Below are 12,123 nucleotides of genomic sequence, written 5' to 3'. Positions count from 1 at the left end.
TAAGGGTAGTCACATAGACCTAGAATATGAGAGATGAAAGAATAAAACCTTGGGATACATGAGAAAAGTCATGCAGTGTAGGGTCAAATGCTCCGCAAAAACCTTGTGACTACTTTACAGTAGATAAGAACAGAGCATGGGATTGTAATTCCACGGAGTTGATCACAGAGAAGAGACATGACAGGATGGGCAACCATGCTGAAGCTTATGGGTTAGGAGGACAAGGGGGAATCATCATTCGCCACAGTTATAGAAGTTGTAATTTTGTAATTTTGACTAGGTTTCTTGAAACTGCGAGTGAAATGAAAACTAGGCAAAAAGAGGTCAAGTAGGCAGTGATGACTGAGAACCAGGCAGCATGGTAGCACAGTGATTCGAGTTGCTGCCTCACAGCGCCAGTGACCCGGGTTTGATACTGATCTTGGGAGATTGTCCATGTGGAGTTTGCACGTTCTTCCCGTGTCTGCGAGGGTTTCATCATCCGGGTGCTCTGGTTTACTCCAACAATCCATAGGTATGTAGGTTAGGTGGATTGGCCATGCTAAATTGCCCCTTGGTATCCAAAAGATTAGCTGGGGTTATTGGGTTATGGGGATAGTGTGGGGGCATGGGCCTAGGTAGGGTGCTCTTCTGGTGGGCCGGTACAGACCCGATGGGCGAATGGCCTCCTTCGGCACTATAGTGATTCTATGATTCTGTGATAAGCACGAAGTGGGAAGGGAGAGACACACAAAAAGACCTGAGTGAAATAAAAGGTTTGAGATGGAGTGGCAGATTGAAAAAGCCAGTCTTTTTTTTAAAGGAAGGAATGATCATCACAGTTTTGAAATTGTTGACATTGCTTTTGAAAAAAAGGCAATGTTAATGGTAGCAAGTATTAGGAAGTTAAGTAATCAAAATGAGATCAGAATAGGGTTAAATAATGGGATGGAGGAGATGAGTTTGGTGAGAATTTGATCAGAATGGGATCGAAGGGTCTGATGGTGGAGATGAGTTTGGTCAGAATGGGATTGAAGAACCTGATGGAGGAGATGAGTTTGGTCAGAATGGGGTTGAAGAACCTGATGGAGGAGATGAGTTTGATCAGAATGGGATTGAAAGTTCTGATGCAGGGGTGGAATTTGGTCAGAATAGGGTTGAAGGGTCTGATGGGGGAGATGAGCCTGGTGAGAATTTAGTCAGAATGGTGTTGTGTTCTTTGTTTTAGTTCTTTCAGGATGGTGAAGGTTGGAGTGCTAACAAAGAACAGCAAGGTGTGTTTAATAAACAAAGCTAATTTATTACACTACACTGAATTAGATTTGAACGTATTACTAAGTAATTAGTTGAGTAAAGTTCACCTTACACATCTACACTATTAACTATGCTATTACGCCTGGAATTTGGTCAGAATTATGTCAGAATTGGATTGAAGGATCTGATGGAGGAGATGAATTTGTTAAGCATTGGAATGGGTGATGGAAAGAAGCCACAGGAATCCTGGCAGTGCTTTTTACGACCAGTGAGCAATAGGGCAGTAGACTCATCATCCAGTGGAAAATCCAATCCTAGCAGTCCTTCACATATTTAAAATTGTTCAGTAAACATAAGCATGGAACTTGAAGTTTCAAAATATATATTCATTAAATGATAAGAATTCATTTAAATCTATTCTGAAAGTGCCCAGTGCCTGAACTATCTGACTGACAGTCCTATTAAATGCAATAGTGAAGTTAGGAAATGGGGAGTGGAAAGTTGATTTTGGACGCAGGAGATCACAGTGAGTTTTATCTAAATTAAAAGACTGTATGCACTGGTGCTCGAACTAGCTCCTCCTCCAGCTGTGTATTAACTCACGTTGGAATTCACACATGGTGCTTGCAGTATTCTGGTCCAAGGATATTTTAAGCCTGGCAAAGAATCAGTGAAGAAATGTACTCACTTTGAGTGCCAGCTAGGCTTTACATTCTGACCCTGTGGACTGATGCCATTAAACTGCTGCTGAGTTTGCTTCATAACATCAGCCCACATTCCCCTTAGAACTTTTGCTTGCTCCTTTATAAACAAATCTCACACTCCTGCACGGCAAATTTTTAAAGATATCCAGTGCCTACAGTTCTGATTTTAAAATTCATTACTCATTAAAGCATATATTCTTCTTCCTATGCGTAAGATTCAATTCCACTTTGTTTGCAAATGTTCATGGCACTGGTTTCAGGCAGATGAATTAATAAGAGTTCAGGCCAAAACAGTTTGCAAACAATCAGGCTGTTGAGGAATTTTCTCTCATATACTTGAGGAAAAGGAATCAGAACTAGGCTAACTGTAAAAGGCAAGCTTTCTGAGTAGCACACACCAGTAATAAATAGTGATGGGGTCAGGTGCTCCGTATACTAAATGTTTAAATGTCTAAGATTGCCTTCTATAATTTGCTCAATGGTATAATTTGCAAACTTACTTTCCTCTCTGCTGTCAGAGTCCAGTATGAATCTTGCTTTGCAATTGTGGAAGGGAGATATCGGAGCCACACCCTGTTTTAATTCACATGTTTTTTCAGCAAAATTTCTAGAAACAAGTCAATCTACACTCAGCACTTAGGTTTGCCAATGTTCTCTTCTGATCTATCTTTGGAAACAAATATTGAATGTAGCATGTATACATTTGGAAAGCATTCAATCAAGATTTCTCTGGCATCATTTATGAGTGTTAACTTTAACCATATTTTACTGCAGTTTTTCTACCCTTGCAAATCATTCAATGCTCCACTGAACGGGTGCGGGCAGAAAATGTTACCCATGACTGCACTATATAATGACTCAATACAGAACAAGGATGCAGATCGATTAGCTCCAAGGGTTTTAGAGCTGACATCTCTGGACATCAATTGGCTGTGACATCTCGCATGGTTATATCATTTATTATTTGAAATAACTTCACTAAAACTTATTTGTATCACAACATGAGTAACAATAAGCCCTCAAACTGGAAGCCTGTCAAAAATGGAACAGTGCTGATTACAGTTTTATATGGAAACAAAAAATGCCTCTCCTGTTAATGAAAAGGCAGCATACAAACAATAGCATTTCATTAAAAGTACAGTGACAGATATATCAAAGGTTAACTACTAAGTTGCACTGTTTCCTACCCTAGTTTCTTGTGCTGGACTTGTTTTTCTATTCAGATCTTCCTGGGTTGCTGTGCTTCACACTGCTGCTCAATGCCGAGACTTGTATCAGACATCCAACAGCTGCAGGTCATAAATTTAGGTCTGTCATGTCTCAAACTAATCGTGTGGGTACCAGACACCCATTGCCTTTTATGAATTCCCTGCTCAGGGTTCCTCTTCTTTGCTTAACATTCAAAATATTTACTACGATTTCAAAAAATGATTAGTTGGGAGTTTTCAATCCTCCAGATCTGATTATAATAAATATTTGGCGAGTGGCTCTTGATTTATATGCAAGTTTTCAAAAAAACATACTCGTACAATGGTACCCTTTAAACTCTTGTTGTCCAGACGCTCCCACAACCCAGTAACACAAATGATATTTGAAGTAACACTTCCATGAGGGTAAGAACAGGTTTTGTCCCAGCACCAGAACAAATTACCCTTTCTTCTCAATGGTGTTGCGGCTTTGCTATGAAGGAATGCCTGATGAAATCAGAACAACTTTGTATTTCAGATGCTGAACAATGTTTACTTTCCCTTTTGTTCAGGGAAATGTCATGTGAAGGTTTGTGAAGGGTTGGTATCTGTTAGTCTTGGGCCATTTGAAAATAAAATTAGCATTCAATCGGTGGTTCGAGGCAATTCTCACGAGAATTCTAGTATAACGGAACAAGGGTTTATTGGTAACAAGTAAAGGTAAACTATACACAGGCACAGAGTCACTGAACAGGGCTTCACTCTCTGGCTCCCGGGTCCACTCTATCAGTGCTCCTGCTCCAAGGTCCCGCGCTTTTTCCTCATTGCTTAGGGTTTGTGCATTCTCGCGCGATAGGTCCCGGGCCAATCACGTGGACTGCAAAATCCCGCATCTTAAAGGGTTGCGCTATCACATCCCTCCCCTCTTAAGTCCTTCAGTAACATATTTACAGAACAGGTTATGTACAGTTACTATATACAACAAAAAGGTTGAGAAACACAAGGGGAGGGGTGCATAACAGTCAACCTGTCAGGGAAGTTTCTGGACCTCGTTAGATCACCTTAGTCCTACAACCGATCCTCCAACTCTGAGGTCGCAATGTTGCCATCTATGGAGGATTATCTCTGAGATTCGACCACTATGGCAGGGGCATCCCTTCTCCAGCTCCCTCCTGGGGCATTGACAGGGCCTCATTAGAATTCCTAGATTCCCTCTGTTATGGCCCCACCATGGGGGCACTGGTGCTGCCTGCTGACTCCAACTGCTCTGAAATTGGGGTTGTTGTCCCCTGGCTTCTTAAGTGGTCAATGTGCTTCCGCCATTCAAATTCACCAAGTACAAGACTGGAACAAAAACAGAAATACTGGACAATCTCAGCAGGTGTGACAGCATCTGTGGAGAGAGAATGGAGTTAACATTTCAAGTCTGGATGATTCTTTGTCAAAGCTCTTACAAACTGTACAAGCTCATACAAGACTGGGTCTGACTTTGATACAAATCTGCAAAGTGGACCTGAGGTAAAGTTCAAGACGAGGACCCGGTTGCTCTTTGATATGACCTGTCTGCTTGGTGTGAAATGTCATGTTTCCTCTGGTAGGCCTGCCATGCCGACACATTCCCCGCCATATTCGAGAAAAGTCCAATCGGGTCTGGAGGCGATGACCCACGTATAATTCCATTGGTGTGATGCCCTGGATGGCATGGTGAAGTAATGTTATGACAGAAGAAAGTTGGCCAACACAAGGCATAGTGGTCTGCTGGAATGCTTCTTCATGGCTGTTTTGAAAGTCTGCACAGCTCTCTCCACCAATCTGTTTGAGGCGGGGTGATAAGAGGCTGTTCTGATATGGTGGATGCCATTTGTTCGGACTAAGAACCAAAATATCGCTCCAGTAAACGCAGAACTGTTGTTAGACACTGCTACTTTCGGGAGGCCATGGGTAGCAAAAATCTACCGCAGGCCTCTATTGTGGCTACTGAGTCTATCATCTCCATCTCTTGGATATCCAACCATTTTGGGTGGGTGTCAGCCAAGACAAGGAATATTCTGCCCAAGAATGGGCCTGTAATTCCACATGTACACTTGTCCACGGATTCCCATGGGTGGAGGCTGGCTGTGGGTGGCAACGCCTGCTATGATTGGGGTCGACAAATTTCATGATTACGTGTACGGCCTCCCCCAATTCACTGTCGAGACCGACCATCGCCCGCTGGTCAACATTATACAAAAAGACCTGAATGATATGACCCCTCGCCTCCAGCGCAATCTGCTTAAACTCCGGCGGTACGATTTCCAGCTCCTATACACCCCGGGCAAGGACCTGATCATAGCCGATGCTCTGTCCAGGGCAGTCAACACCCCGTGTGACCCAGAGGGGTTCGTCTGCCAGGTTGACGCCCATGTGGCCTTCACGGCCTCCAATCTGCCGGCCACGGATGAACGCCTTATCCACATTCGCCGCGAGACTGCGGCTGACCCCCTACTACAGCGTGCCATGCGCCACATGACGGACGGGTGGCTCAAGGGCCAATGCCCACAGTTCTACAATATCAGAGACGATCTGGCAGTAGTCGATGGTGTCCTCCTGAAGCTGGACCGCATTGTGATCCCGCACAGCATGCGCCAGCTCGTTTTGGAACAGCTACATGAGGGCCATCGTGGCATTGAGAAGTGCTGACGGAGAGCCCGAGAGGCTGTGTACTGGCCCGGCATCAATGAGGACATCGCCAACACAGTGCTCAACTGCCCCACCTGTCAGCGGTTCCAGCCGACCCAACCACGTGAGACCCTACAGCCCCATGAGTTGGTTACGTCCCCTTGGTCTAAGGTAGGCGTTGACCTGTTCCATGCGCTCGGCAGGGTCTATGTTCTGATTGTAGACTATTTTCCGAACTACCCGGAGGTCGTACGCCTGCACGACATCACATCATCGGCGGTCATCCGTGCCTGCAAGGAGACCTTTGCTCGTCACGGCATCCCACTCACTGTGATGTCGGACAATGGCCCCTGCTTCGCAAGCCAGGAATGGTCCAACTTTGCCAGCAGGTACAACTTTGTGCATGTGATGTCCAGTCCCCTGCACCCCCAATCCAATGGCAAAGCGGAAAAGGGCATCCACATCATCAAACGGCTCCTCTGCAAGGCTGCCGATGCAGGATCCGACTTCTACCTCGCCTTACTGGCCAATCGTTCGGCCCCATTCTCCACAGGCCTGTCGCCAGCCCAGCTGCTCATGGGTCCCACCCTCAGGACCACGGTGCCATCCATTCATGTCCCAGACCTTGACCACGCTCCGGTCCTTCAGCGGATGCAACAGTCTCGTGCACAACACAAGGCGGCGCATGACGCTCGGGAGACTGATCTCCTTGCTCTGGCGCCGGATGACAACATCCGCATCCACCTTCCGGAGGGTGGCTGATCTGCAACTGCTATGGTTCTTCGGCAGGTGTCTCCCTGCTCGTTCCTGGTTCGTCTGCCAGATGGTTCCATTCGCCGCCGCAATCGGCGTGCCCTTCGTCTCGTTCCCCGCTCGCTACGTGATCCTCCACCGGTGCCACGCCCTCCTGTTGTCCCCAACCTGGACTATGTGGAGATTCCGAATACTCTGCATCCTCCTCACTTGGCCGTGGCCCAGCCTGTTCCTCAGCCGGTGGCACCTGACCCACCCTTGAGGCGGTCAACCAGAATTCGTTGCCCACCTCAGAGGCTTGACTTATGAGTTTTATGATGTTGGACTCTTTGATCTGTTCTGTTATCCTGTTTCATCGTTCTAGTAGTTTGTAGATAATGTTCATTTCATTGTTGGTGTGACACCCTATTTCTCGGCACCAGGCACCTTCCCGTGTAAATAGATTAGCCTCATGTACATAGTCATGTAAATAACACGCACACACATAGTGAGGTACATTCACTACACGATATTTATTGTCACGCAGGCACTTTATATAAAAGGGGGGATGTCATAATATACACCAGTATATCATGGTGCAGACACACACGCACACACTGATGGACATGCAGTGGGACCAATCAGCATACACAACACCGCAGCCAATCACCAGTGAGAGCACACGCACTATAAAGACAGGGGACAGGAGAGTTCCCGCTCATTCTAGTAGCAGCCAGCTCGGCTCATAGCCTGCAACACAGACATTCACCATGTGCTGAGTGCATCACCTGGTTAGGACTAGGCAAGGGTCAACAGTTAAAGCTGGTATTGCATTTACCCACAGTTCAAGTATGTTAATATAGTTAACCTTATAATAAAATAGAGTTGCACCACTTCCAGTGTTGGTGACCTGTTTGTGATCCAGAACACCCAACACATCAGTTGGTATTTCCTTAAGAGCAAGGGTCGTGGTACCAATGCCATTACTAGGTTGTGGATAACTGACCGTTGTAGTTTACCATCCCCAGGAAGGACGTTAATTCTGTCACCTTTTTAGGTGCAAGGACATCTCTTATGGCTCTCACCCTGTCCTCGAGTGGGGGCAGGTATTTCTGAGTGCACTTTGAACCCTAGGTAAGTGAACTCACAAGCTTGAAAAGTGCACTTCTCATGCTTCAGTTGGATTCCTGCATCTCTAAATCTCCTCAGCACCTCTACCAGGCTTTTTAGGTACTCCACATGTGATGTTTCTATTACTAGAACATCAACCAGGTAGAGTAAAACCTTCTCAATGTCCTAGAGCAGATTCTCCATTGTGCATTGTAATATCGCACAGGCCGATAGAGATGTCAAAGATTAACCTGGTATATTCAAACAGCTCTTCATGAGGGTTAATGGTCACAAACTTTTGAGAATCCTCATCCAATTCTAATGACTGATGTCAAATTTTCTGCAGGTGAGGCCCCCCCGCCAACTTCGCATAAAGGTCTTCAATTAGTGGAATTGGGTATTTATCTACTTGGACTGCTGTAATTCCTGTATTTTCTAACTGAGCTGTCCGGCTTTAGAACAGCGACGATGGAGACCGCCCATTCAGAAAACTCCAGGGGTCTCATTACTCCCAGTTCTTCCAGGCGTTTAAGTCCAGCTTCCACTTTTTGGTTTAAGGGTCAGGTCTTGTTCTGAAAACTTTGGTGTGGAATCAGGGTTGATGTAAATCTTGGCCTTTACTCCCCTTATTCAACCCAACTAATTCTGGAATATGTCTTTATATTTACATAAGACATCCTGGAAAACACTATCCAAAATTTTGAAGATCTCCAACCAATTTAACTGGATTTGGTGTAGCCAATCTTATCCCATGTTACTTGCCTGATGTCCTCGACAATGATCATAGGTAGCTGGGCATCCTGTTGCTGATATGACACCGGAGTTGTGGTTGTCGCCAGAATTCTCAGGGTTTCCCCCGTATATGTCGCTATCTTGGCCATTGTGCTACTTAGTTTCAAAGATTGAACTCCTTCTCGAAGATATTTGAACGTTTGTTCGCCCACTACCATGGCCAGCACCCTGGTGTCAACCTCCATCATTAGTGGTCTTGCAACCAATTCGCCCCACAACTGCTTCACCAGTATGCTTTGAACCTCTGACATACCCTCTCAGCACATTCGGTTGCCTGAGATTTCAATCGCCCTGTCTAGGGTAATCTTTGTTTCAGCCAGAAGCTTCTTTTGCACACTTGTGTTGCTAATACTACACACTAAACGGTCACGCTGCATATCGCTGAGCACTGTGCCAAACTCCCAATGTTCGGCTATTTGGTATAATCTGGCGACGAAGGCAGAGGTCATCTCTCCTGGATCTCTGACTGCTAAATTAAACTTGTAATGATGTACTATGCTGGAGGGTCTGGGATTGAAGTGCTCCTTCATAAGTGTCACCAACTGGTCAAACGATTTTGTGTCGGGAGCCTCCGGGGACGTCAAAATCCTTATGAGATTGTAGGTTGATAGAATATCCTTTGTTTATCCTTCCCCGCTATTTTGTTTGCTGTAAAAAAGTAATGGAGTCGCTCAATATACTGGCTCCAGTCTTTGGTCGCCTGGTTGAATGGGTCAAGCTTCCCAATCATGGGCATTTTTCTCTCACTGTTTGAAAGAGCAGTCGATGCTTTTTGATTTATTTGTTTACTTTGGAAGCTTCTCACTTCCCCCTTGAATTCTGAACTACTGAGGACTGGTGATTAATCCGGTTTACACTCGTCGTCAATGTGGTGGCATGAGGCAATGCTAAGGAGATTTTAAAAATCTTTATTGTAACAAGTAGGCTTACATTAACGCTGCAATGAAGTTACTGTGAAAAGCCCCTAGTCGCCACATTCCGGCGCCTTTTCGGGTACACAGAGGGAGAATTCAGAATGTCCAAATTACCTAATTACCTAAGCATGTCTTTTGGGACTTGTGGGAGGAAACCGGAGCACCCGGAGGAAACCCACGCAGACATGGGGAGAACGTGCAGACTCCACACAGATAGTGATCCAAGCCAGGAATTGAACCTGGGACCCTGGAGCTCTGAAGCAACAGTGCTACCCATTGTGCTACCGTGCCAACCAGATTTCTAGTGTAACTGAACTAGGGGTTATTGGTTACAAGTAAAGGTAAATTATAGATCGGCACAGAATCACTGAACAGGGCTTCATTCTCTGGCTCCCGGTCCACTGTGCCCAGGCCCCAGCTGCCAGGGCTCCCTGCTTTTTCCCCATTGGTCGGGGTTCATGCATTCCTGAGCGATAGGCCCTGAGCCAGTCACATGGACCGCAAGGGCTCACCCCTTAAAGGGGCCATGCTACCACACCAATTTTTGTCCATAGCAGAATTTTTTTGCATTCTTTCATGGAATATGGGCGCTGCGAACAAGGCCAGTATTTCAACCATATTGAATTTTGCTTTTGTTTTGGAAAGGAGATAGGGGTGGGGTTGGGGTGGGTGTTAATTGGTAGGAATAAATGTTTTTAAAATTTAGAGTATCCAATTATATTTTTCCAATTAAGGGGCAATTTAGCATTGCCAATCCATCTACATCGCACATCTTTGGTTGTGGGGGTGGGACCCACGCAGACACGGGGAGAATGTGCAAACTCCACACGGACAGTGACCCGGGGCCAGGATCGAACCTGGGATACTGACCACTGTGGATGGGTAAGAATTAAAATGGCAACATGACCACTCCTGGAAAAGAAAAGTTCTGCAGAGAATGTAATTATTTCACTGAGGATGTTTCATGAAGTCATCTCACTTGTGAGCAAAATTAAATAAGAGCTTTTGCAGGGACCGTGCGTCATCAACTCAATAACACATCAAGTCATATTTTACTTTGCAGGATGAATCTAAACACAGATGGGTCGCGGGAAAGTTTTGCCTTTTTCATGCCTCAATTGACGGAAGGGCAAATCAGCACTCAGTCTAGTTTGGCACAAAGTGAAACAAAGGATTTTAACCAGGAGAAACATAAAAAGGAAAGGTCAAAGTTAAATTTAATAAGGTGTTCAAAATCATGCTGCATTTTGATGGAGTAAATAAAGTGGCACTGTTTCCAGTGGCAGAAAAGTCAGTAAAAGACAGATCAAATTGAGTTGGCAAAATAACCAGAGTTTACCTGAGGCAGTATTTTTTTCACAGCAAGTTATTATGATCTGTAATGTTCTGTCTGAAAGGGAAGGGGGAGTGGATTCAGAGATAACTTCCAAATGGGAATGAGAAAGTACTTGAAGGGGAAATGTTTGTAAGGCTATGGGTAAAATGTAAGGGAAAGGAATGACCCATGTAAGATGGGCCAATTGGCCTCCAACTATGATCTTACGATTCCATCTACTGATGTAAATTTGCTCACTAAACATATTCTCTAGCATCTTAATATAGATCTAAAAAAATCCAATATGTTATCAATAATAATATTTGAATTCTTTGTAATTTACATAGGACGGAATTCTCCATCTTTGAGACGAAGTGTGGTGACGGGTAGCTCCGGCAGCACCTTGCTGTCCAGATGGTGCACTCCCACCAGATTCTGCACTTGAATGCTCATTAATTATGCACAGGTGAGTTCCTCTCTGACTCACCTGGTGAACCGGCTTATTCATCTGCCGGCCCTCAGCTAACATGCTCAAAGGTCGGGACACCATATGTAAGCACCAGTCCAGTACACTCATAGCACTCTCTCCACCGCTTGTCCTCACGAGACCATGCAGGACGTCCAGAGCCTAGAGGCAAAAGGCTAGCAGCCTCAAGAAGTTTGCACATCGAGTCACCCACCTAGAGCCCATCACCTGCGAGATGCCCATGCCCCATTTGCATCCCTTTCCAAGAAACAATGTGGTATCCTGTTGACATCCTTCTTTGGGAGCTGGTCATGCAGTCTTATCAGGGTCCAGGTTCCCTCCCATCTGTCTCCCCTAAATTAGATAATGATCAAAATAATAGCTGAACCAGAGGGAATTCAAATGAAATTAGAACATACAGAAGAGAGGGTTAAAACAGGAACTTTAAAACCAGACTAGAATTTCTGGATTCTATTCCAAAGGTTGGCGATATCAATGGTTTATAGCCTTTTAATGCTTCTTGGCTGCTCTTCTCACTCAGGAGCAAATGCCACCTCAGAAAGGAGCATGCCCTCGAGGTGATTGGTGTGCCTGAGGATAGACCGGTCACTAAGGCGGAGGCTGGCGGACGCCGCAGAGGTGAGGAACCACCAAGTACCACCTGGAGGACCTGTCAAACGTGAGTTGTTATTGCCTTACTGACTGACCCATCCCTCCCAATAACACATGTCTATTCTCCTGTAGTCCTCCAGCCAACGGTGCCGGCCCATCCCGGGCGGCACCCTCTCCAGCCTCCCAGGAGACCACCTCAGAGGAGAGGTCCGTGAATGCCACTGTAATAGTTGCAGCACAGCTGTCATCCCCACCCTTCACGAGCTCAAATACACACAACTCGGTGGGAAATGTTAGGGTCAGGCTTCTTGGGCACAATCTGGTGAGCACCACACTGCTGCTGATGTACATTAGGTGGAGGCAGAAATCCCCAGGAGAGACAGCAGGCGGAAGGCTGCTG

The 12,123-nt window shown here is 45.6% G+C and overlaps 1 protein-coding gene across 4 annotated transcripts in view; it reads right to left on the bottom strand.

Annotated features, from left to right (window-relative positions):
* Positions 1 to 12,123, bottom strand: part of sgcg (sarcoglycan, gamma) — a 1,082,174-nt gene that overhangs the window by 844,612 nt on the left and 225,439 nt on the right. For 2 of the 4 annotated variants that reach the window (XM_072476855.1, XM_072476854.1), the window contains exon 1: positions 3,125 to 3,226. The exons of the other annotated variants lie outside the window; for them this stretch is intronic. The gene's annotated coding sequence lies outside the window, so the exon portion shown is untranslated. Of the gene's footprint in view, positions 1 to 3,124; positions 3,227 to 12,123 lie in introns of those variants that run through there. 4 annotated transcript variants of the gene reach the window in all.

The sequence above is a fragment of the Scyliorhinus torazame genome, chromosome 15, assembly GCF_047496885.1.
Source record: "Scyliorhinus torazame isolate Kashiwa2021f chromosome 15, sScyTor2.1, whole genome shotgun sequence".
Taxonomy (NCBI): Eukaryota; Metazoa; Chordata; class Chondrichthyes; order Carcharhiniformes; family Scyliorhinidae; genus Scyliorhinus; species Scyliorhinus torazame.
This window is presented reverse-complemented; position numbering and strand designations above follow the sequence as displayed.